The sequence below is a fragment of the Peromyscus californicus genome, unplaced genomic scaffold (assembly GCF_007827085.1).
Source record: "Peromyscus californicus insignis strain IS unplaced genomic scaffold, ASM782708v3 Scaffold_15__1_contigs__length_86483966, whole genome shotgun sequence".
In the NCBI taxonomy this organism is placed as follows: Eukaryota; Metazoa; Chordata; class Mammalia; order Rodentia; family Cricetidae; genus Peromyscus; species Peromyscus californicus.
Window position 1 is genome coordinate 34,989,973 of NW_026294447.1, and position 27,263 is coordinate 35,017,235.

At 37.6% G+C, this 27,263-nt stretch overlaps 1 protein-coding gene across 1 annotated transcript in view; it reads right to left on the reverse strand.

The window, feature by feature from the left end:
- Positions 1-27,263, reverse strand: part of Mdga2 (MAM domain containing glycosylphosphatidylinositol anchor 2) — a 794,049-nt gene that overhangs the window by 446,335 nt on the left and 320,451 nt on the right.

The window sequence follows — 27,263 nt, forward strand, 5'->3', positions numbered from 1 at the left end:
ACTTGACTTTAGCTCCACAGGATCCAATACCCCATCTGCCTCTCGGGTTGCCTGCTTGCTTGTCAAATAGCTACACTAACAGGCACACACATGTAGCTGTGTGAGCCGCTACACAGGTGTGTGGGTTCACGTGGGTCTGTGGAAGGAAGACACAGAGTCACCTTAAGAATGAATCTAGCCTTTCATGGCTGCAGGGGGTCCAGCCTCAAAGGACTGAAGCACTAACCCTTCGCCTAGGGCAGTTTTATTTCTCTCCAATACAGTTGAGTCAGTTAATTTCCATATGCTCAAAATAACCTGAAAGCAGCTCCCAACAATACAATGCCAAGTGCAAATTCCTGATTTCTCAGGTACCACTGTTTTCCGGGTTTCCTGAATCAAGTTTTGTATAGGTCTTTGCATCCTTGGGAAACTCCAAGACAAGATTCACACAGAGGAATGCCACCACACACACACACACACACACACACACACACACACACACACACACACACACACTCATTTTAAAAAATTAATTATGTATTTCTGTGCTAGGAGAAGTGTCACATTTAATATCTGCCACACATCACATAATTTAGAGAACAGTGTTATTAATATTATTGGTGTTTTTGCAAACATTACCAAAATTATAAAGACATCAACTTTGCCTTTTAACAAAATATCAGCTATTATAGTACTGGATTTATTTACATTAAATGAAATTTGCTATATAATATCAAAATAAGACATGGATTTGTCCTCTGCTTTTGTTGGAAAAAGCTTCAATTCATCATCTTGAAATTGGAGCAAAGGTTATGATTTCCTTTGCCCTATAGATCCAGCAATAAACTGAAATGTTAAAATATTGCATGTGACTCAGATTAATCCAAATTTTTTGAAGTAAACCAAATCTCATTACTTTCCTAACACTAATCACACCAGATACTTTAATTTGACTGAGTTACTTTTGCGTTCAAGAGGGCAGTCTAAAAGGGCAAAAGAAGGACACTTTTTATCTTGTTAAAGTGTAGTTTTGAAAGTTAAACCCAATTTTAATTCATTCGGTTGAAAAAGGAACACAGATAAATTCCCAGTATCAGAAACTAGGAAATATTTATCCTCTTCTATCACATGTAGCATGCACCTTCTATCACATGATGCAGCATGATGAGGCTATACGTGAAGGTTAGTGTCTACATGAAGTATACTAGTGCATAATGAAGCCATGTATGTCTTCAAAGAGCTGACAGACTACAGGAGCTGTAGACTGGGAAAAAATAAAGATGGTTAAACAGAACAGGTAGTGTACCAAAAGAAAAAAAAATTAAAGCCACATTGGAACAAAGCTAAGAAGAATGCAAACTGCCTTGGGGAATCCAACACCCTTCACAGATGATTCAGTGACATTTAACCTAAGTTTGGAAAGAGATGCTGGAAGAGCATAGGCAGGGAGACACTCCTGAGAGAAAACCATATTGAAAGACATATCTGTCATCAAGTGCTGTTGTGTTCCAGGAAGAATGGCATGAGCATGTGACTCTTCCACTAAAAAATAATTTACTCTAAATTTCTACTCTCGTATGACTCCCCCGCCTTGGCAATCTATCCGCAAGCACAAGGAAGCTGCCTTTCAATGCCTGGGATGGACATGAGGGAGAGAGAGAGTTTGAGGTCTTGATGGATAGGATTTAATTAAAACAGTGTGAAGGTGAAGCGGGGTAGTTAAAATGGCACTGCACGTTTACCCAGTCTTGCTAAGAGAAAACCGATTATTTTATTCAGAATGAAATGAGGTGAAGAATTGCTAATTCATTCCAGAGATCAATAACCTATAAAAAAATAGTTTTAGTACACATATATGGATGGAAGAAGATTGTCACACTACATTTCCCCGGATGAAAAATTCAGTTGAAAGCAACCATCATTCTTTCAATTGACGAATTCATTTTAATTAGTATATGCAGTATCAAGTTTTATTATGACATTTCAAATAGAATTTGCTTTGGTTGGGTCTCGCCCTCCCTTTTCCTCTCCATCCTCTCTCATACCCTCCCCCCTGTCAGAGCCTTGCTTCCTGTTTTTAAGTCAAATGTGTCTTATTGCCTGGCTTTCCCTCTTTACACCTCTTATTGCCTTCTCATCATCTCCTTCGTAGTGTGTAGCCCACGACCACATTCACATCACCTTTCTACATGCTTATAAATGTTAAAAGTTGAGATCCACATATGAAAGACAACATAGAGGTGCACACCCCTTCAATCTCAGCCCTCCAGAGGCAGAAGTAGTTGAATTTCTGTTAGTTGGACTTCATGGTGAGTTTCTGGTTGACTGGGGATCCATAGTAGGATTCTGGGGGGGAGGGCAGGATATGAATATGTCATTTTTTTTATCTGAGTCAAGGTCACCCCTGTATATTACTTCTAGTTCCATTAATTTTCCTGCAAATTTCACAATGTCATTTTTCTTTACAGCTGCATAAAATTCCATCTCATGTACCACGTTGAGAAAAACGACTTAATAGAAGGCACACTCTTAACCACCTGGGAGTGCACATAACTCACTGAGAGGAGATGCCTGAAATGAGGGGCCCTCTAAGTCAGTCGTGGCTGTTTGTTAGCGTGAACAATTTGATGAGAAACGTTGTAAAGGTTAAGCCGGTTCCTCTAACAAGCACAGTTCCTGGAGTTTATGCTGTTATTATACAGCAATTATTTTGGTATTAGTTGTCTCTCCTCTAAGATCCTCCATTGAAAGCCTTAGACTTGAACAGATTGTTTCAACCCTTATATCCTTCATGAAGTTGCTCTGTCCCATTCAAATTGCCACTAGCAGGTTGCCTCCCCACCAGAGCATTTCCGCTTAGGCTCTTGGTGCAAATGCAGGATCTCCTGGGAAACAGTCTGAAGATAGGATGGCCACCTTTGCTTGTCTTGCTAACTGCAACGGGTAGATCGGTAAATCACTGTGCACAATTCCTCCTCACCCACTGGAGGAGAGAGTAGAAGGGAGGTGGGAAAAGGGAGAAGTAGAGGAGAGAGGGTTTTTGGAAGAGAAACAGAGGGGCCATGGAGAGAGACTGCTCTCCGTGGCCAGGCAGAGGCAGCAAACCAGCATATAGTCTTTATGTCTCTCCCCCCCCCCACCCCGTCATTCACTTTTGCTTATGAAACCAAACGCAATCATATTCAGAATTTCCCTCCATTTTCCGACTGATTTAAGCTGTCACAGTCTTTTCTAAATTGAATTTCATTTTCTACATCATTTTACACTTAGCTAAGCAGCATTACTGACAATTGATCTCCTTATTCCACCCCTCCCCAATGCAGCATATGTGCACAATACTTCTGGGACACAGTGGCTTCTGTTCTTCCTCTCTTCACTTGCTACTCATTTTCGATAACTATGTGCCCCCTTTCCCTACTCCTCTTTTCACAACCATCTCATCACCTGACTTTTAACTGTGCATGGAGGTTTAGCCCAGTTATTCCTAATCTTCATGACACTTCATTGCCTGGCGCCCCCTTCCTCAGACTAGTCGCAGTACATGTTCTTTTATCACGAACACAAAATCAGAGTTGGGGAGCATAAAAATTTAAGAAGAAATAAAGAGCTCAGTCTTGGATGTTACTGATGACTAGGCAGTTGTTGATGGCCCTGAAGACTTAGAAGTTTTAATAACCAAGTGAATGAACTCTCAACAGCAGACCACGGAGCAGGTGAAATTAAGAGTCTCGAGCAAACAACAGCAATGAAAATTCTAATGAGAAAGACAAGGAAAATGACTTAATAGGGTTTGCAAAGTCTAAGAAGTACAAAGAAATGAAGGCAAATGTGTGCTTCAGAAGTTACCTGGAGGGACGCTAGGGCACATTTTTTTGACATGGTTGTCATTTAAGAGGAGAGGAGACAAAAAGGTCATTGCCTTTGAGCATTTAGATGGCGCTGGTGAATTCTGAGTGACATAAAGGCTGCAGAGAAGGGAGATCAAAAGACGAATAATGTGAGGTCTGACTGAGCAAAAACCTCTTGGTAGAGCAAAACAGGGTGACAATGTAAAGTAAATCTGCTGCTGAGGGTTAGCAAAATGCACAAATAAATGAGGAGTAAACAATCAAATAGTGCAACAGAAATGCGCCCTTATCCTGGAAGGATAAATAAGAAACATACCACATGTCTCCACTTCCAATATAATGGTAACTTTTTGCCAACACTGCAGTTTATAGAAGTTTGCATTCTCATTTAAAAATAATGTTCCCTAAGTATCTAGTTTATTTCTCTTTTCCTTCTTTTTTAATTTAATTTTATTTTATTAACATTTTTGTCATTTATTTTCATACCATCCCCAGTCTCCCCTCCCTCCTCTCCTCCCATTCCCACTCCCCACATCTATCTACCCCTCTCCCCATCCATTCCTCCTCTGTCTCCATTCAGAAAGGGGCAGGCCTCCCATGGGCTTGAACAAAGCATTGCAATTGTGTAGCTTTGTCTGTTTGTAAGGCTCCTTCTTTCTTCTTATTCTTTAGCATGTTCAACTTTTACAAACTTCTTACCATACATGATGATATTTCTCAGTGCTCTCTAATCACTTCTATAAAAGAATAGGTAATCGGGATTCATCTCCACAGTGTATAAACATGTCCTGCTCATATTTAAAAAACAAACAAACAAACAAGCAAAACAACACTTATCTTCTCATTAACAGGCCTGCTCCTGTTTTGCCTTTATAGTCTGGCAAATATATAGTTTATATTTCTAAACTATAGTTGAGAAATCAGAGCGCACAGTAGTAAGGTGGCTATGTGCACGCCTGGCTATCTTGTCCTCTGCAGCTTCCTTCTGTCCTGTTCGGTACGGTTTATAAAGACACAGCAAAAGTAAAAATTCTACACTGGGAAGGTTTCTTTTTCTTTTCCCACTGTGTTCTTCCTTTCCTTGTTTCTCAGCCTTTGTTGACCCAATTCAGCTTCCTTTGCCAGGGCCTTTTGGAACAACACGCTTACCTCACACTTCCTAACAATGTAAGTGACGTTTTCCTATTTAATACTCAGTGCATCAGTGAAAACAGACACATATCCAAACATGCACAGAGGTAACCGTCAGTTTATATAGTAATGCCTTATCATAATTATCTCAGAAGAAAAGTGGTTTAAATTTCCCTGATATCCTCATTTAAGTCATCCCCAAAAGGCAATATTCTGACATGGAAATAACACAGATGACGTTGTTTTAAATCTGTCTTCAGCTCATTTGTCCTTTTTGTTTGTTTGTTTTTTTGTTGTTGTTTTGTTTTTCGAGACAAGGTTTCTCTGTGTGGTTTTGATGCCGTCCTGGATCTTGCTCTGTAGACCAGGCTGGCCTCAAACTCACAGAGATCTGCCTGACTCTGCTTCCGAGTGCTGGGATTAAAGGCGTGTGCCAATGCCACCTGGCTCTCATTTGCTCTTCTTTTTTCCTTCACTTGTTTGGAGTTAACCACAGTTTTAGAATCATTGTGAGCTTGTCACCCTTCTCTCCATGAGCTTTCCCTGCCCTCCAAATTTGGTTCACCAGACAGAAAAAGAAATGTCCCAAAGTTTATAATTTAATAAATAATATAACAATGTAGTAAGAATCTATTGATCACACTGACTTTAATCAAAAGATCATTCTAATCTTGTGGCTGTGGCAAATGGCTTTGATTGTGACAGATACTAGATATTTTGTATTAATCTCTTCAACCTATGCCAACCATTGTTATAAATGATTTGAATAACCCAATGGATTCTAGGTCTCAAAGGCAAATAAGAAATTTAAGCTTAAAACTACTGGGTTTGGCCAGGCGGTGGTGGCGCGCGCCTTTAATCCCAGCACTCGGGAGGCAGAGGCAGGCGGATCTCTGTGAGTTCGAGGCCAGTTGGGCTACCAAGTGAGTTCCAGGAAAGGCGCAAAGCTACACAGAGAAACCCTGTCTTGAAAAACTACTGGGTTGTTTGAACTGGAAACCACTGTTAGGCACATTTATTTAATTTGGTTTTTTATACACTTAAAGCAAATTATTCATTAATATGCAATATGTTATTTAAGAAAATGTATAAAGATTGCCATCAAAGCAAAACAGTGATATCTACTAATAATTTAATTTTGTATATTCCATTTTAATGTTAAAAAGGTACAACTTACATTGTTAAACATTAAGAGAATCATTGATATTGTATAATTCCCCTCTTGTGATGTCATTTTAATACGTTCAAATTGAGTTCCTCACATCATAGAAAATTAAATACAAAAATATAAGAAAAAATAAGATTTATCTTCCACAAAGTCACATTCATGTGCCCTTTCAATGCAAACCTCTGTAAATTTTAACAAATGTACTTCATGGTTTCCACATTTCCCCCTACATTTCTTTTGAAATACCCCTTCATTTTTCATCCATAATTGTCACCTATTAATATCTAAAACCAATTTTTCAAACTTACTTGTATATTTTATAGAAGAAAACATTATGTATGAACATATATATATATATATATATATACATATATATATATGTATATTTCAGTGATTATAAAGCTTCTGCATTCCTTTCATGCTCAGCACTTGCCAGTCTTTGACACGTGAGCCAGAGAAGAAATATGGCCAATCAAGTCTGACACAGTCAAGTCTGGCCACTAGGCATTCCTACTTCTTCTAAGATGTGCCTTACAAGCCTTTCCTACATTCTACCAGGCATTTCCCAGGAGAAATATCTGAATTTCTTCATGCAATACTGGAAAGTTCATCACACATTTTATTAATCAAATGTTTGGCTCAGAAGTACCTGTGAGTGCTGTACAGAGTACTCCAATAAGAAGACACGTGTGAGGAAAAACATAGCTTCCCTTCCTTGGGTAAGAATGTGATACGTATATGTGGGTTTTGATTTGACATTAGATCCTCTAGAACATCCTGACTTGTCTCTAAATCAAGGTTGAGCTACTGCATTTTAAATAAAAACAGAGGTTGGACAGGTGGCTCAGTTGTTAAGAGCATTTACTGCTTTTCTAGAGGACTGAAGTTTGGCTCCCAACACCCACTTTAGGCAGCTTACAATCACTTCTTACTTCAGCTCCAGGGGGATCCAATTGCTCTTGCCTCAGCCAGCACCTACACTCATGTACACATATCCACAAACAGACCTACATAATATTGAAAATAAATCTTTTGTTTTCTCTTTTCCGAGACAGGGTTTCTCTATGTAGCCCTGGCTGTCCTGGAACTAGTTCTGTAGACCAGGCTGGCCTTGAACTCACAAAGATCTGCCTGCCTTTGTCTCCTGAGTGCTGGGATTAAAGGTATGCATCACTTCTGCCCAGCTAAAAATAAATCTTAAACAAAAATAACTACTCCAAATTTTTGGAAAATAGGTCAGTGTCCTTCACACCCAAATCAATTTTTTTTTTATTTAAGATTAAAAACAAAGCAGCTTTCCTGTTGCTCACCTGGGACCATTCTTCATGTGGGCACAGTGAAAGAAACAGACTGTTATGCGACAGTATGAGGGTCTGTAACATTATGCAATTCTTTAGTGTTTGATGGGGTCTCCTCCTCTAAATCAAATGTATGCAAAATGTCAGAAGCCATATATCATGTGATTCACGTATAGTCTTTAAAAGGAGTTATCACCATACTGCAAGAGATAAGGAATCAGAGGCATGGGTAGATATAATGTTAGTTTCTTTAGCTTTCTGGCCTGAAAGTTATAACAACATATTCATACTTCCCTAAAAGTTAGAGGTTTTCTGTTTCCTTTGAAGTAACTACAAAGCCTCAGCATATACTAAACAAAATAAAGTACCTCCCATTGTTTCCCAACTGTAATCACAAATTGGCTATTTTGAGAGAACCATTCTTTCTCCCAGCCAAGCTCATCAATAAATAAATAAATAAATAAAACAAATGAGATTTATTACAAAATGTGCCAAAAATGAAAACTTCAATTTGCTTTTCCAAGAGTGGTGATAGCAGACAGAAATAGAAGGATCTGACCTGCTAATATCTCCACTGCCTCTTTCCATTGAGAAATGTCATCCATTGTCTGTGACTAGTTCCAAAGAGGGCAAGCTCTTCAGAAAATTGGGTCAATGCCTTTAGTCCTCAGAAGAGAGGAAGAAGTACAGTCATGATACACACCCACAGTCTGACCAATCTGAAGCAGTTATTGCAGTCCAATTAGACTCTGGCAGAACAATACTTTCAAGGACTCAGAATTCAATAAAGGCTAAAAGCTTGACTTGCTGATCTCTAGTTCTCTCTCAAACTCTGAGAAGCACATGCTTTTATTTATATGTGAATATATGAACACTGCCAGGTAATATACTGAATTAACAAGGCATTGTTTTGTCTGCATTTCTCCCTTACATTACAAACAATTTCATATGTTTTATTGGTAGTATATGTATGTTCTATTCATTTTAGGACAATGCATTCTAATTTTAAAACTTTAGTTTTTTTTTCTCTTAGATTTAAAGATTAAGAATACAATTAAGAAAAGTGAAAAAATTGCCATCATCTATATTCTTATACACAAAGAACAGTTTATTAAATTACTTGACACCATTGCATAAGAGTTCAAAGGAAATCATTCATCCAAATCACACAATGCAAGATATAAGTGATAATCAGTAAGCGTTGTTAATCAACTCCCTTTTTTTAAATATCAAATTTTCACTATTTGAAAGAATTGCACGTAGTGCTGAATTACCTGAATTCTCTCCTCAAACAATGTAATTTCATTCATTTGAGGATGGAGTATTGAAAATGTCCCTGTAAGTATCTCTGCAGCTTAAGGTTACATGGAATTCCCTGGGAACCCTCTCCTACATGCCTCCCCCAAGTCTTCTGTCAATCAGGTTCTTAGATCTATTATATACCCAGAAATGGGTTCCCTTCCCCCCGTGGCTAACCAAAGGACAAGAAAACTTTCACTTATAAACATTTTATATTAACCCCTATATAAATTCACAAATATCACTTTTTAAGAATTGACATGAATTACATTAAGATTATTGATATCTGCCAATGAAACAGAGCTCAAATTGGTGATTTCGTACAAATTTCAGAATCCTAATGACAATAGCAGATCAAATGAGTGACTCGTAACCTTAACATTTGTGAATTTTTTTAATTTAAATTTGTATTTTAAAAACAATTTGCTTCTATTAAACCTCCTGAGTAATGACATTTCCTTGACACTTCTGTATAATGAAGTAAACATTTATTGTAGCCACGCTTCTTTACTGCTAAATTGTTTTTGTTTTAATTCTTTCAGAAAAGTTTAACTATAATTTCTGTTTGCATGTGTGTCTATGTAGAGATGAGAAGCCACTGTTCGTGTCCTCAGTAACACTATCTACTCCCTGTTAGACCAGGTCTCTCACTGGTCTATAGCTCAGCAGTCAGACTGAACTGGCTTCAGAAATCCACTTGTCATGTCCCTCCAGATGTGACATATCACTTACTGTACCAGGCCTGGATCATTTACCAAGGTTCTGGGATCAAACTCAGACCTTTGCTCACTGAAACTCCACCCCAGGTCTCCATTGCAAGCTTTTATTGCTACCTTGGGGATTCTTCTAAGTTTAGTGTGTTCAGTGGAAAAATTATGTCTGTATTGAATATCAAGTTAAATAAACTAATCACCAACACAAGTTCTGAAACAGCTAGGTGAGTGTTTTTCAAATTCTACTTCCAAGAACAGGTGGCTTATGAAGCATGTTCAGTACGGTCCAACATAAATACTTTGAAAACTAACTGAATAATTTAGTTTTGTTTCGCCTTAGATATTACTACTTAATCAATACTAATTTTGAGATAACTGTGATGCAATGTATACATTCATTTTTCATGGGTAGACTTAGTAGTTTTTCTGGAAGTGGGTGTGCTAATACAAATTTAATTTATGTATTTAATAATTTAATTTAATAATTAATAAATTATAATTTAAATGCCACAGGTTTAGGTCTATCTGATCTGAAAGACAAATCTCAAGAAGATTTATTGATAAATGCATCCATTTCCTGTGCATGAAAGATTAAACTTGAACTATCAGCACATATAGAAAACTCCATCTGTATTTCCAAATATATTGACATAGAAAAGAATGACATCAGTTAAATTTCAAAAGTACAGCCAGGAGAAGGGTGTGCACTGCACAGAGTTTGAGGCAGCACCATGATATGAATGAGGATTCTAAATCCATGTGCCTTGGTTCAAATTCTCACTCTGACATTAGTTATTTGACAATAGGCAAAACTTGACTGTTCTCTGTCTTCCTTTTTCCCTGTGTGGTGTATAACAATTTCATTGTAATTGTCTGTCTGGGAGCGAGGCTCATTAAGACTCAAGAAGTAAACAAATGTGTCTCAGAAAGTTCCTAAAACTTGAAATATTCACATCTCCTCCCTATGGTTATGTAAGAAGTAGAAGAAGACATGACTTAGGTAGATGAGACTCTGGCTTGTGCAGTATCCTGCAAACTATTAAGGGTTATAGATTTCTTGAGTATTCATCCAGAGAAGTGGGCTTTTCAGGGATGCTGCTAACTTTCAGCCAAGCAAGCTCCTGTAACTCCTCACTCAGTCACCGTAAGCAAATACCAGTAAACTCATTGGTTTGTCAATGTGCACAACTTGGTGAAATTACTCCTTTGGTCTGTCATTGGTCCCCTATCAAGGGTGATTATGATTTTGTTCAAACTCTCCAAGAGAATTACACAACAATCTGCAAAACTGATTAGTAATCGTACCTTATGTCTTATTTTTTTAATGACATGATGATTAATGTTCAGTGGAACAGTCACAAAGAGTAGGAAAAAGGTAAAATCCATGAATATATTCACATTCATGTATATATAGAGAGTGTATATAGAGTGTATGTAAAGATAAGGGTGTTCTATGAGAATGTTCTCTGACTTTTTTTTCTGAAAAAAAATGATTAATAGAGATAATGAGACCAAAAAAAGTGGGTAGAACCACAGCTGTGGCTTTACTTTTGGAGGACTGATTAAACTCAAAATATCATTAAGTATTAAGCAATCTATCAGATTAAAAAAATGAAGAATCCATAAATTCTATTACCAGTGCAAAGTGACACAATTTGTAAATAAAGAAATAATTCTGTGGAGCTTTCGAGAGCTCAGTATAGAAGAGCAATTGCTATTTTTCCAGAGGACCTGAGTTCAGTTCTCAGCACCCATGTCTGGTGGTTTACAATATGTAACTCCTGCTCCAGGGGACCTTCTTTGGTCTCTGCAGGTACCAGTTCATATGTGGCATACACTCAGACAGACAGACAGACAGACAGACAGACACACACACACACACACATTAATTTTCTTTTTAAAGAGAAAGAACTCTACACATTATTGCTAAGAATAATAATATAAACTGTGTGTCTAAAAAGGCTCTTGGAAGAATGGTAATGGTGGTGATATTTTCAGACATTCATTTTCATGATAATGATGCAAGAACTGACTTCCTTAGGACATAAGGAAAAGGTTCCATGCTGAAAACTCCAAGTGGCTCACAGATGCTGATATGAAAGCAGACACCGTGGTTAAAAGGAAGGTTCTGATAAAATGCCAAATCAAGGATGAAAAACAAAGCTTGTAACTGATTACAAAGAAGCCAAGCTGACTTAATATGATAAAGACAGACAGACAGACAGACTCTCAGAAGCAACGCCAGTACTGCGGGGATGAATGGCTACCTTTGTAATCTAGGCATATTGGTCTTTTATATATTCTTGCTTCTAATGTGTCTAACTGAACCAGGTAAAATTTTAAGGATGGTTTCTGGATTCATCTGTTTTAGGAAAGAGACTCCAAACTACCTTGTAGACAAGAAATTAAGTAAAAATATCTATGACTACTCCTTGGCAGTGTGAGAAAAGTAAGGGTTTATTGTAAGGGACTATACTTTAGACTCCTGCAAGATTAGAGAGTTGGTTCAGTGACTACAGTATAAAGTCTCAAGGCCAATAATTAATGAACAAGGCACAGTTAGAGAAGGACAATTGTGGTTTCAATCACCCTTAACTTAGTGGGTACCAAGTGAATAGCATCAGATCATCCTCTGGGATTTTTCTAGGGGACACGCATAGGGATTGTGGGCTCTCTATTGGTTCAATCTATGATAGCCCAGAGACCTATGCAATCTCACTAGGTAACCAAAACTGCCTCAGCCTTTGCCCTGTTTCTGCAATAGTCCAAACAGGCCCCTAAAATGAATATTAACTGGCTTTTACTCTCCTGGGAACCCCTTTCTCAATATGACTATGTGCTTTCTCCATAGTATGTCTTCTCCTAGGACTAATAAAATGATTGTACAGTTTATTTCTGTGTTTCAGAATCAGATTGCATCTCTTTGATTACAATAGTTTCTCTACTTTATCTTCACAATTGATCTAATTATTTTATCCAGATAGATAAAACAAAGAATTATTATAGTTTTCCTCATGAAATTTAGGGCTTTTATTAATGATTTGGAATCTTACATCACTTTATTTATCTGGATTTCAAATACTGTACTTTTACCCACCCCGCCAAGTTTGCCTGGATCATAGTCAATACCTATGCTTATAACTTGGGAGAATTTTTACTGTTTCACATACTCTATTACTTTAAGCGACTATCTATACAGTCTTAGAGAGCAGTCATGTGATGTTGATATGCTTTATCATCATTGGAGTGTGACATGTACTTATAGTTGTCTTCCAAGATGCCAGAACCAACTCCTCTGTTCTACCTGTCCCCATGTTCCTTAATAAAACCCTTAATAGCTTCTGACAGTCTCTCAACCATATTTTAGTTCCTTTCAACTCATGTTTACAGCAAATAAGGTAATAAATAAAATTATAAAGAATGACCAAGCTCATTATGATTCAAATTCATAGCTCTGTTCAGTTTTCATGCCTCCTGTAGTGAACCATCAATCATATATTGTCATTCCACATTTAGTTTATTTCTCAAATTTCTAAGAACCTTTTGCCAAAATGAAACACAGAAGTTTCATAGTATAATTTAAACAGTAATTAAATTTTTAAACTCGGGAATAAGAAATTTAAGTTTTCATTATAATTTTCTTTTTATTACATTTGCTAACTTTCTATTACAGTTTCATTTATTATTTTTATTCTCTCACCACTCTTTTTCTCCATCACTTTTCTGTCCCCATCCATGCATAAGTCATTCTATCCCCCTTTTCTTTCATATGCATGCTATCACCCTTCCTATCATGAACTGCTAAAGCTTCCCGGTCCCCTCTCATCTGCCCCTTTCTAACTTGGTACCTATACTACATTTCCTAAATGTAGATACGCATATATGAAAACTATTCGTTTTCTACTACAGTAACTTCCTCCTCTTCAATGATCAATCATGAACAGACTTATGACTTCAGATGAATCCATGTAGGTGTCTTTCTTTAATTAAAAATTCTCCAACAAGAGTTAAAAAGTCCCAGTGTTGTTGGCTTACTGTCTTCATGTTTAAGTGGGTTTCCTACCTTGGAAAACCTAACAGATACTCTTGGGTGGTCTCCCTTTTGTTATTCATAGATCTGGGAGGACTGAACTTTCCAAACTGTACTGTACTAATCTAACAATCCCATGACAGAGTCAAATCTAGGGCTAAGGACAATTCATGGCTTATGGCACTAATCATTCAAAGTTTTATTTTTGTTGGAAGTCTGAAATATTCATGTATGGAGGTAATTTTTAAATAATATTTATAGCACTGACAAACTCATTGTATATTCTTTTTTAATAAAATATTTTATTCACTCTGAAAATTTCATACAATATATTTTGATCATTTTCATCTCAACAATTTTAGACAAAAATCTAAAAACCTAGAAATAAAAATATTTGCAAACATAATATCAACTGTACATAAACCACCAACACAAAAAAAATCTGTCATCAAACTAAAGTTCTCCCTTGTGATAATTGAATGAAAAAAAATGTTAAAAAATTCAACTGAAACTGGGTTTTCCAAAAATAAGCATGGACAATAACTCTTTAAGGTAAATACTTTTTAAGTTACTTAATGTCACTAACCACTTGCAAACAAAGCAAAATAATGAATGGCTAGTGAATGGTTAGCAAACTTGTAAACAGAGAAGCTGGAAAACTCATAGGTGTATTTCTCATTAGTAGCAATAATTAGCATTTAAGAAATAGCATATGAATACCTAGACTATGCAACATGCATTTGATTCCACAAAAAGTCTCAAAATAAGTCAAATATATTACAAAAAAAGGAAGAAGAAAAAAAATGACAAACCATGATAACAAGGCATGTACCATACTGAAGCTCCAACCCTGAAAATAAATACTCAAGAAATGACAGAAGCCAGGAATGTTATTATGCAGATGAAATCTCCATTTTAATTAAGGGCTGAGAACAAGAGACCTGAGGGTCTAATTCCAGAGCTATTTTGACATACATCAAGCGTTCCTTAATTTACAGTGAAAGGTCTGTTTGACACGTTCTCGTGCCTCTGTGTTCCTACTAGCTATCAGTACTTTTAAGTGCTGTTTTGTCATTGACCTACATTAGGATATCAAATTATGACATCAACTTAATGAATGAGCATCATAATAATTCAGATGGCAAACTCCAGCCAAACAGTTTAAAGCATACCTCAACAGCAATACAGTCCAAACGTTTGCTTCTAACTTACTCATTCAATGAGAGACACTGAAGACAAATAAACACAATGACAGACGGCCAAATGGGCTTCTCATGGTATTCTTCAAATTGGGATTTAGAAAGAGATTGCATCATCCAATTCCAGAAATAAGCTTCCTTTTCAAATAAGTAGGACAAAAAATAATACTTTTCAAAAATTAAGTATAGAATCTTGGACACGCTATAAATGTGCATGTTTATGAAATCCTCTAGTCACATGGATTAAATATCTGTCCCATAATTTTCTTTCAGAATTGAGATAAAATTGTACATGTGAGCTTTTGAAAAGGACCGCCATCATTGGTTCCCTAATCTTTTCTTCTTTTTGATATTATAATTACATTGGTTCCCCCTTCTTTTCAATCCTTCAAACTCTCCCACATACTTCCCACCTCTACCTATCCTGTCTTTCAAATTCATGGCCTCCATTTCTTTAATAGAAAGTGTGTGTGTGTGTGTGTGTGTGTGTGTGTGTGTGTGTGTGTGTGTGTGTTCCTAAATACATAAATCCCTGTGTTAATTAAGCTGCTATACAAGTGTAAGCGGTTAAATACACCAGTTCATGTTTCCTTTCTTCTCCTTGTATCCAGCCACCCAGGGCTCTCCCTCCCTTATTTCCTTTATCTTGCTTTTTCTTCCTTATTTTGCCCTCCTTTTTATCTTTTCCTATTTCTCCCATTTTCTTTCTTCTTTTCTTCCATCATTCCCCGTCCCCCACCCCCCCACCCCCGCCAGGCAGCATGGTGAATAATAATCTAAGCCTCCACAAAGAAAGAAAATTCTATGTTGAGATTTCCAAGATGCTCATTTATCTGAACTTTAATATAGCAAGAGAAAAAGATGGTTAAAAAATCTGAGACTTTTTTTTTTCTAACAGTCATGAATTATCTATATTTATCTTGGAAGGAAAAAAAATTGAACAAATGGTTTTATGACTGCCATGAATATTGGTATCTGTTCCAACCTTGGGAGGAAGCACTCTCTCTGCTGTTTGGCCATGAAGGGCTGTATCAAGATTACTGGCCACTGCCTCAACTTGATATGTACGCCACGCTTTATTGACTCCCACGGGAAGCCTGTCCCTTTCTGAGCTGAGACTGAGGAGGAGTGGGTGTGGGGCTAGATGGGACTGCTAGATGGGACTACTACTCCTCCAGGGTAGCTGGAGGAGAGGAGGGAAGGGAAACTGGGTGGTATGTAAAATAAATAAAAAAATATAATAAAAAAGTAAAAAAAAAAAACAAAAAACACCTCAGGGATGATGGTTAAAAGCATCATAGACCAAGGCATCACCGGAGAAGAGCTTCAAGGCTCCATTTAATACTATGGTAAGTTGTGATTTTCCTAGGACACAGACACAATATACAACTGAGTGATGCAAAGAATAATCTAAGGTAAGTGATGGGAGAGCCTTCTGCATCTCCTATGTCATTAGATAAATGCTTTACCTTTAATCTTGTCACTGGAGTTGAAACAGTCACAAACATGGACAGGACACTATAATAAGTACTAGGAATCTTAGACATTTGCTCTTGAAGTTTCTTCTCACGTCACAGACTTAGCCAAGGTCAGGACAGCAAGGGAGGCTTTGTTGATATTTTCACTTGTCATTTAATTACTATCTTTTTGACACAGCGGGTATTCAATATAGCATCATCAGCATCACATATAATAGCTCCTGCAGATTTTATTTTCAAGTGGATGTCTTACTCAAATGATGCATTCCATTTCTGCCTGTCATACATTGATTGCCCTAAAGGCTGGTAATTGAAACCCAGCCGTTGCCTGCTAAGAATGTCAGTGCTCAGTGCCAGCTTTCTCCTACTAGAGACTGTTATTACCTTCTCTTCTGTGGCTTCCTCTGTGTTAGATGTTGACCCAGTGAGAACTATTAGAGCTAATTAACAGTCATGTACCACCCAATAGTATTTACCCTACCCTGGTTTTATCATCCCCAGAGAAAATAAAAGTAAAAAAAAAAATGTTTTTTGGATATCAAGTTTAAAAAAGCATGTAGAAGTCTTAAATAAGCAGTGAAATTGCAGTGCTAAGCCCACTGCTATTCTCATTTTTTGGGGGCCTGGGGAATTGTTATGTTATTACTTTCATCTTCTCTCATGGCTATAGCTATTGATCACACATATTCAGAATAACACAATTAGTTAGCAACTGACCTTTAACAATGTATTTTAACAGTCATTTCCAGTTCTAAGGGTTTATGATGTTATATCTGTGTACACTTTGGATTAGCCAGTTATATAAAAGGATAAAAATTGGTTCCTTTCTCCCCCAAATACCCAATTTCAAATGTAATAGTAAAAGGACAGAGTCAGAAAGATTCCAAAGTACCCCATATGAAGAGCCTTTCTGTTCACAACCTTCCCCTTGGAATGATTCCCTGTCGCCAGAGAAACCGACTCTGACAGACATGCCATATGTTATAGAGCATATGCTTTTAAAACATCCCCAGCAGGAATTACCACCGACAGAAGAGAAAACAGCAAGCTAAGGGCTTCTACATTCAATGGGCTGTTTTCTCTCATATATATTCTGTGGATAAGTTTTGAAATATAAATTTTGCAGGTAAGGTTCTCTACTGATTTGTAAAGTAGTTTCTACTGTAATTTATTTTATTATTGTTTTAATTATTAGTGCTATCTCACAAGAAGATGAAAATGAAGCTTATTCATAGTTTTTAACCCACACAAACAATACATATGGGGATGGAGATAATGTAGGAATAGGTCTGTCTGGTACTAGTCTCCCTTCAGGGGTAATTTGGAATAGAGGGAGCAGGGCTTCTGCTGTGAGAGGAACCAGAAAACCGAATGTGCCCTCAAAGGTCCAAGGCAGAAACTCATCTCAGATGGGTTTGATCATATGTTCTGACTTCAGTTCAGTTTGATTCACTATGACTTTAGACTCTGTGAAAAGTAGGTTTATTGACTTCCGGTTTCTTCGTTTATAAGTTAGTACACAAAGCAATGTGTTTCATTGTGGCATTTCCATAGGGACCTTGTGCCCACTGGGCTTCCAGCACCCTGCTTTCTGTTCCTCTGCTGCCTTCCTGACCTTAATCACTTTCTCCCCAAAAACTTCCTTTGCTTTCGTGTCATACGTATTTTACTGCATGGTTCCCCCTTAGGAGCTTTTCCTCTCACATGATCTCCTTTATAGTTTTATCCACCCCCACATATTTTCACACTTATCTGTAGAAGCAAACAAGCAGCATTTGACTTTCTTAGTCTGATTTATTTACTTGAGGGTATCTCCAGTTTCATCCATTTTTCCTGAAAATCATGATTTCTTTTTCTATACCTAATAAGCATTTGTTTGTTCTTCAGAATCATGTGGCATAGTGCTAAAGTGGCGAGCATTTAATCACCTTAGAATGCATCAAGTAATCATAGTGCCTCCATCTCCCTTTTCCATCATGCCTGCTACCACTACTAGCATCCCTTCCTGAAAAACCATTGCCACCCTCATTGTGGAAGTATAATGAAGTACTGAATGTTCCCACAAGAAGCAAAGAAGAAAGGGTTTCTATAGCTGTGTCAGTGATGTGGACAGAAACATTCTGAAGAGTTATATGTACTCTAACTATTAAGATCATCCCTTCTCCCAGGATGTTTATGGGATGTGTGGCTCATGATGATGCTTTGAATGTGAATTCCAAGTAAATGTCTCAAATATAATTATTTTAAAATGATTTATGGCTAGATTTGATTGATAGCTACATTAAAAATAAGTAACTGATTTCTACCACAAAGAAAATGAGAAAATGAAGCTGCCTGTAACTTAAAATGAATTACTAAATGTGAAAAACTAGAATGCTGAAAGTGGTCTGTAACACAGCTTTGAAAATGGAAGCTGTCAGATGCATGGAAGGGCAAGAGCCAGGCATGGAATGTATCAGAAAGGAATGTGGTAAGAGTGAGAACATGTATCAGTCAAGATTATGAGAAAAGTAAATCTTCAGCAACTGTGTGCAATTCAGTTTGGCAAATACTTAACTGAGAAGGGATAACACACTAACTGTATTTAGTTTTGTGACAGATAGAAAAATGTACAAAGCATTCTGTCTTCCAGAAGCTCACAGTATGGTTACAGAAATCCCACATGTTACTGCCTATGGGCCAGTTATCTCAAGTTCCTAAGGAACATTAGAGAGGAGGGCCATGAAATGCCATCTTTTAACATGACATGGCCCTGACATTCATGAACCTGCAACAGCTGCAGCTACCTGCATAGACTAAGAGAACAAACATTCAAGCACAGATTAGGGGGCTTAATGGAGCCCTGATCCACTGAGGGGAGTTAATTCCAATACAGGGCTGCTGGAGAAGTCATCATCTTCAGAGATGCAGCCACTTGTCAATAGCGTATGGCTAGCTTCGCATTTGTGCCCACACTAGTGGCACTTGTTCCAATCAGCGGGTCACAAAGCAAAAAGAAAAACAAAACAAAAAGCCGTAGAGAGGGATGAATACTTGGTAGGAAGAAGGGGAGAGAAGGGGTGGGGGAGCATAGGAGGCTAGGGAATGAGTGTGACCAGGATATATTGCTTACATGTGCTCTAGCATCCTTTAAGTTGCTATGATAACACATATGAGCTTTTAAAAACAACTTAGGGGAGAGAAGGTTTATTGTAGCTCATAATTTCAGGTTCTATACTATCAGTGTGTGGGAGTCATAGCAGTAGGAACTTGAGGCAACTGGGCATGTCACATGCATAGTCAAGACCAGGAAGAATGATGTATGCTCTGAAGCTTGTCTGCTTGTGCTCATCATTCTGATTATGGAATGAAGTCGTTCACAGAGGCATAAGTTTTTCATATCACGTAATTTAATTAAGACAATCTCCCACAGACATATCCATGGACCAGCCCTAGCCACAGAATACTACATTATGACATTCATCCCAGGTGAGTCTAGGCTGCGTCGAATTGGCCTTTAATACTACTATAACATGTATGAAGTTGTAGAAAAATAAACTAATGAAAAGTTTTATTTTAAGAAAACAATGCATGTTCAACTAACTAGGTAGAAACTTCAGTGTAACTTCCATTTAGAAGAAAAGACTAAAGAATTTATTTCTTCAATGCAAACCTATCCAGATCCCAGTATGTTCTATGGATCTCCGTGGTCTCAGAACCATTGAGAAAAATCACTGTTTCAACAGAACTGTGGATCTTGAGTTCTTTGTATAAATTGTTTATTTTTGCATTAAAATATGATGAAATACAAAGGAAACAATTCACCTGGACTTTTGATATGGAAACTTTGTTTCTTTACTTTCATTTCTAACATAAATTGTTTAACTTTTCATGTTCTTTAACAACTTGAAATTTTAAAAGTAGTGAAATCTTTTATTGTTTTCTTTTGATGGTTATTTTATCTTAGTAAAAGAATGAAGAATGATACAGAATAATAAATGCTGTATTATTGTTTAGAGATAGAGATTCGGGGAGAGCAGGGAAATGAGAGAGAGAGAGAGAGAGAGAGAGAGAGAGAGAGAGAGAGAGAGAGAGAGAGAAAGAGAGAGAGAGAGAGAGAAGAAGAAGAAGAAGAAGAAGAAGAAGAAGAAGAAGAAGAAGAAGAAGAAGAAGAAGAAGAAGAAAAAGAAGGAGAAGGAAAAGGAAAAGAAGTAGAAGGAGGAGGAGGAGGAGGAGGAGGAGGAGGAGGAGGAGGAGGAGGAGGAGAAGAAGAAGAAGAAGAAGAAGAAGAAGAAGAAGAAGAAGAAGAAGAAGAAGAGGAACAACAACAACAATAACAGAGGAACGGGCACCTTAGCAGAAATTAAAGAAAATTTAAATACGTCATAGTAAACTTGAGGAAAACATTTAAGGAAAAAATAGGTACATGCATCTAAAGTAATAAATTTTGGTGTTCTCCTTGGCACAGTGGATCAAATACAGGTGTCCACAATCCATTGCATATGTGAAAATAAGAAAGAGGGTTTAAAAATATTTTCAGCATAAATAAAAGGTTTAGTGTGATGAACATAATTACTTTGATTCACATGCACACACACACACACACACACACACACACACACACACACACACGAATCAAAATATCAGAGTGTACCACATAAAAAAGTACAACAATTGCGTCAATCAAAAATTTGACAAAAAGGAAGGTGTTATTAAGGCAGGTATCCTAACCAGATCTGACTGCAGCACTGAAGCAAAACTTCAGGGGCAAAAACTGCCCAAAAGCAGGGAAATAAATAAGAAATACACCAAAGTAAGATGTGACTCAAGAAATATCACGAAAGGTAGGAGTATGATTTATTTCAGTTGCAAAATCAAAATCTGATTCATTTTCCTACTGTCCTCTGGATTATGAGAAAGAAATTGACAATTCAGCCACACTCAAGTCATATGTCAGTGTAATAGAATGACCACGTCCTTGCACCATACCCTGGGTGATATACCAATCATGAAAAACCCTGATTGTGTCCACAGGAGGAGACCAGGGCAGTGGTGTGTGGTCAGTCCATTTTAGTTGTAAAGTCAGCATAAACACTTGGAGAGGGACTGACTCAAAATCTCTTTGGATCAGGACCCAAGAAGCTATATTGTTACTTTCTATGAGCTCTAAGGACACCATTCCTTCCATAAAACTACTTTGAGAAGCTAGAGAGATGGCTTAGTGAATAAAGCAGGTGGTTCACAGATATGAGGATCAGAGATCAGATTTCCAGCACCTGTATGACCATGGCATTTCATCTATAACTCCAGTGCCCAGGAAGAACACAAGTGATTCCTTTAGCAAGCTAGCTAGCAGACTATCCAAACTAGATACCTCTCTGTTCAAGGGAAAGACCACACCTAAATACATAGGGTGGAAACTTACTGAGGAAGCCATCCACCTGTGGTCTCCACAAGCATGCACACATATCTGCCAACCATGATAAAATACACACACGTGATAAAATACACACAAACATGTATGCACACCACACCCCCACCACCCCCACACACATTCATGAACTCACACAAATCCTTTGAAAAGTACTGTTGTATATTTACAGACAAAATTGTATAAGGTAGGGAAAGAATTTGAAAAAAGACAGCTAAGGGATAATCCGAAGTTATCTCTAATACATGGAGTAAACAGAGCTTTATAAGATGATTATAACTTTATTGGACACAAAAAGGAGAGAAAGGTCTATTTCAAGAACAAGTAGTATGCTATTAAAAGGTTCAGAGATGAGGTGGGCAATTTTCTGAAGAGTATTTAAATGCACGGCAGCAGAACACAATGAGGAAATAAAGCAATAGACTGGTAGACTCAGCTACTAGGGGCTCCAGCTTCTAGACTATGGCCATGCATTCTGAAAATAACAGAGAGAAACAGACGGTGTTTGAAGATTCATCAAACTAAATCAGATAAAGTTACAGAGAAACCACTTTAGACAGGGTAAATGGAAAGAAGGACACAGTGAGGCAATATGAATGGTTCTACTGGGTAGAGTGGGTTCAACCTAAGACATGCATACAGCAGAAGCCACACAGTGAATACCTGGAATTATAGACAAGGGAGTCAGAGTTTATTTAGCTAGTCTGTGCATGAGGACATTAGGTATTAATCTGACGGCAATGGAGAATTTGAAGAAAATACTACATGGAATTAAGAGAAATATAATATTAGGCCTGTGTATTATATTTATTAGCTGCAAAGAACTATTCAATGGTTATGTATACAGACAGACAGAGAAATGAGTAAACTTATCTCTTAAAGTAAATCTGTGAGATAGGCATTCATTCACCTTCCAATTTTGAAAAGATGAAGAAGAAATTGAGAAATTTTGAGAAACTCAAAAAGGTGATGAGTTGTCTTAACTGCTGTACTGTGATACCCTTAAATAACTTTAAATTGTTTTCCGTAGTCCAGCTTCCCTCCCACTGACTAAGTTAAAGACATTCTCATTTCTTACCTAAAATACAAAACCACAGTAGTCCCAGGGAAAGTTGTTATTCTCAGATAGTAAGTATTGAACTGAAGGCCTGGTACACTCTAGATATGGGCTTTTCCAGTGAGTTATTACCACCTCAGTCCACATTACTTTTGTCAGTCTTTTTTTTTCTACAATACAACCTTACTATGTAGCCTAGGCTTGCCTAGAACTAACAATTTAGCCCAGGATGATCTCAAGTTGTTAATCTCCCTACTTCAGCTCAGAACGGCTGTGATAAAGGCTTGGGTCATACATCTGGCTCTGCAAATAAATGTTTCCAGTTTCAGTTTTCTTCCTTCTCAAGCCAATCTCTTTCACTGTGCCCATATCAGTTACTCTCACATGCTAACAATAATAGAATTCTTGAGACTAGGGCACAAAGGCAACACACACATGCACACAGTTGTGCCACTCTTACAAACTCTTAACACAAAGGGAAAGAGTGGGAGAGATTCAGACAAATCACTTACAGCTTGTCTTGGCTTTAGAAATAGAGACATTAAGTGCTATCGATCCCTGTAGTTGGATAATCTATTATTCCTTCCTCTCTACAGAGAAATCATTAATTTTGTTTCATTGAAGAGATTTTTATCATTCAAAGTCCTGTCATGAATCAGACTGCCCACTCCAAACCTGTGATTGAGGGTATACTAATGAAAGGAAAATGGAGAAGAGGGTGGTGTTAGAAAAGACAGCAACATCTGCAGACAGCAAGGGGAGTCCTGAGGGCTGGGGACCCTTTCCTATCTGACCTTCAGTACATAAGCCAGGGTCTATTCAGATTGCCGCCAGAATGGAGCTCCAGACAGGAGCCACTAACGGCGCAGGGGAACACAGGAGAACAGAAACATGGACAAAACTGTGGTCTCTCTGAGAGTCTGATAAACTCCCCAATCTGTTCAGCTTTACCAAGAATCTTCTGCATTTGTCTACAAGTCCAATTAGAGTCCAGCTGAATCAGCCCACGTGGAGAAGAATGAGGCAGAGAACGACACAAAAGCCAGCCTAGGAAATGCCAGCATATCTACTTGTCTTTGTACACACACACACACACACACACACACACACACACACACACACACACACACAATGTAAGCCTTGTCAAAAGAAAGGCTTGATGATTTTCCTTTCTCATCATTACCATGATAAAATAGTCCTGCCTCTCTGTTACCACATCAAGGCTGTTGACAGGTAGAGACATGAATAAGCTATGTCTGACAACAACATAAATCCTAATGTAAAGCAAGACCGAGGTAGCATACTACTCATTCTAAAGTATTGATTTCTTTCCTTCCCTTGACACTTAGAGTTGTTTTCCATTATTACTTATATATAATATACATTGTAAATTCCTACATGAAGTAGGGATATGCCATTTACATAAAAACCTATATATGCTTGTATGTGTAAACACTGGAATGTTTTTAAATAGTCCAGACTCCATGTTACTTATTTCACATAGTCACCCATTGCCAGTTCACATGAGCCTAGACATTATATGCTAGTTTCATGGATGCAGAAGAATCTTAAAGGGTAAGCAGGGTAAATGAATGATGAAAGTTCACACACACATTAAAGAAAAGGAACAGGCTAGAGTGAGGACTATAGGAACCAAAGAACATTAGACTCAGAGTTACTGCGTGCAATTGCTAAATCACAGAAGAATATGCTATTATATGCTTTGTTTCTGGAAAACAAACAAATACAAATGCCACACACCCTACAATAACCTTACATTCATTTTCTTGAACTGTTTCCATGATGGAAAGATTGGGAGGATTGCTTAAGCATCACTTGACATCTCTGTAATTTCATGGTCTGAAAACTTCACACTAGGCAGAGGAGGATAAATTAAATCGTTATCTGGAAGACAATTTGAATTTAGACATATATTCCTGAAGAAACATGGAAAGAATTTTTTTCCTCACAATAAGTTCTACTGTCAGTGAATTCCTATGTCTTCTCCCACTTACAGAATCTTTTGTAGTCAGCTGAGGTTAGCATAAAAAGAAGTGACCACAGCAATAAAATGACTCCTAATGACATTCCATCACACCGTAGATCAGTGTCTTGCTCAGCCACCATCACAGAAGCTTCCTCCTGCAGTAGATGGGAACTAACACAGAGACCCACACTGGACAGTGTGCAGAGTGAGAGACCTTGGAACACTCAGTCCTCACTGAGATGTCTTCATCAAACCCCTCCCCTTCATGGTTCACAGTGCTTCCAGGCAGAGGAGAAGGCAGAAATATTATAAGGGTCAGAGGGAATGGATAACTTCAAGGAAACAATGTCTTCTGGACACAACAGTACTAATGCACATAGGAATATGCACAAATTGTTCCAGCACATGCAGGAATTGCACAGGTTTAAGCCAGTGTGGAAAGTAGACAGGAGCTCCCACCTCTAATCAATAAGCTATCTTCAATTAACACATGCTTTCAAAGGAAATCTTAGCTTTCTCCAATGGAATCTTACTGGGTATATATATATATATATATATATATATATATATATATATATATATATATATATATATATATATATATAACCACACTACATGCCCATCTCCAGATGGCCAACACAAAACAAAATCAATAGTGTTTTTGTAGACTTTTTGTCTCATATTACATTGTTTGGGCATTTTTTTGTCTTACTAGTCTTTCCCTTGTATATTTATTATTTTTTTCCCAAATTTATGGTTTTATGGGTTTTGTTTGTATGTTTTCTTATATTTTTTATTTGTTTTTTATTATTTTGTTTTTTTTCTTTTGTTTGTGTCTTTGCTTGCTTTTTGTGTTGTTTCTAAAGAGAGAGAAAAAACAGGCCAGGATTTTGGTAGGTGGAGAGGTGGAAAGGATCTGGGAGCAGTGGGGAATAGATAACAGTGATCAGAATATATTATATGAAAACAATTTTTCTATAAAGAAAAAAATAATGAAAGAAATGATGAGAGAAAAATCTTCATATCAGAAAATCTACTATTATTTTAGGAAACACAACCAAAACTTTCTCTAATATGCTTTCAAGGTCAGATCCTATTGTACTAGGTGCTATACATTGTCTGAAGAGGATGCATCACATTGAACCTTCCTGCTGCTGGAGTCTTGGAACCGATGGGTAATTGTCAGTTCACAGGTCTGTCTGGAACAACTGCTCCTTATGTATATGGTCAGCAGATTATGTTTTTTTCTTATTTCTCCATTTTTTATTTTCTCCTGTTTTCATGCATTGAATATGTGAGTAACAAATTACCTTCAGAGCAGAAGCTTTTCACTAAACATTATTGTGAAATAAGTCCACATTATACCAAGAAGAAAAAAAGAAAGTAAGTAGATGCTTTAGCTATGGCTCAGTGGTTATGTGCACCAGCTACTCTTGCAGAGGACTCAGGATCAATGCCGAGTACAATGCCGAGTACAGAAAGTAACACATAATACTTGTCTGTAACTCCTGTTCCAGGGTATCTGATGCTCTCTTCTGGCCTTCACAAGTACCTGTCAGGCATGTGATGCACATACCTATATGAAAACAAAACACCCATAAAATAAAAATTTTAAAAATCTTGTTTATGAGGAAAATAAGCAAACTGATTCTTGGTGACATACATTTTGGTGTATTTTCTTCTTTTGGTACTCTTTTACAACTAGCTAGTTAGGACTGTGTGCAGGAAGGTGTAGCAACCCTACACCAAGTAGATGAGAGTTAGAGCATCCTGCTACTGTCATTGATATACTAAACAGATAAAGTGATAAAATATTAATGGGATCTTAGATTTGTTATTAATTGCTGGATAGTAAACACCATGTATTTAATATTCCATTAACCTAATCCATTTCATTAATGGAATGTTCATTATTAACTAGGAGAGAAAATTCAAGTGCCTAAGGTGACATTCCAAGTGTTATCTGTAACAAATCACATGTTGAACCAGAGAAGATGCACAGGCTTTGTAAGACTGGACAGATCAGGGTTACAGTGGAGATCAGAATTTAGTTTGATAAACTTTAAAAATGAATTCATTTTTATTGTTTAAAAAGTGTGTGTGTGTGTGTGTGTGTGTGTGTGTGTGCACAAGTGTGCAGGAGGACATGTTACCAAGGGGTCCAAAGGAGAGCTTTGGATTACTCAAAGCAGGAATTACAAGTGTTTGTGAGCCAAACAAAATGGGTACTGGGAGTCAAACTTGGGCCCTCTGCGAGAGCAATATGCATTCTTTTTTTTAAATATATACTTTTATTTTATAATTAACTTAATCTCACGTATCAGCCATGGACCCCCCCCCCCCATTCCCACCTTCTCCAAGGCAAGGTCTCCCCTGGGGAGTCAGCCCAGCCTGGTAGACTCAGCCAAGGCAGGTCCAGTCCCCTCCTCCCTACACCAAGGCTAAGCAAAGTGTCCCAGCATAGGCCCCAGGCTCCAAGGACAGGTCCCAGCTCCACTGCCTGGGGGCCTCCCGAACAGTTCAAGCTAATCAACTGTCCCACTTATCCAGAGGGCCCAGTCTAGTTCCATGGGGGCTCCTCAGCCTTTGGTTCATGGTTCATGTGTTTCCACTAGTTTAGCTATTTGTCTCTGTGCTTTTTCCAATCACAGTCTCAATATCTC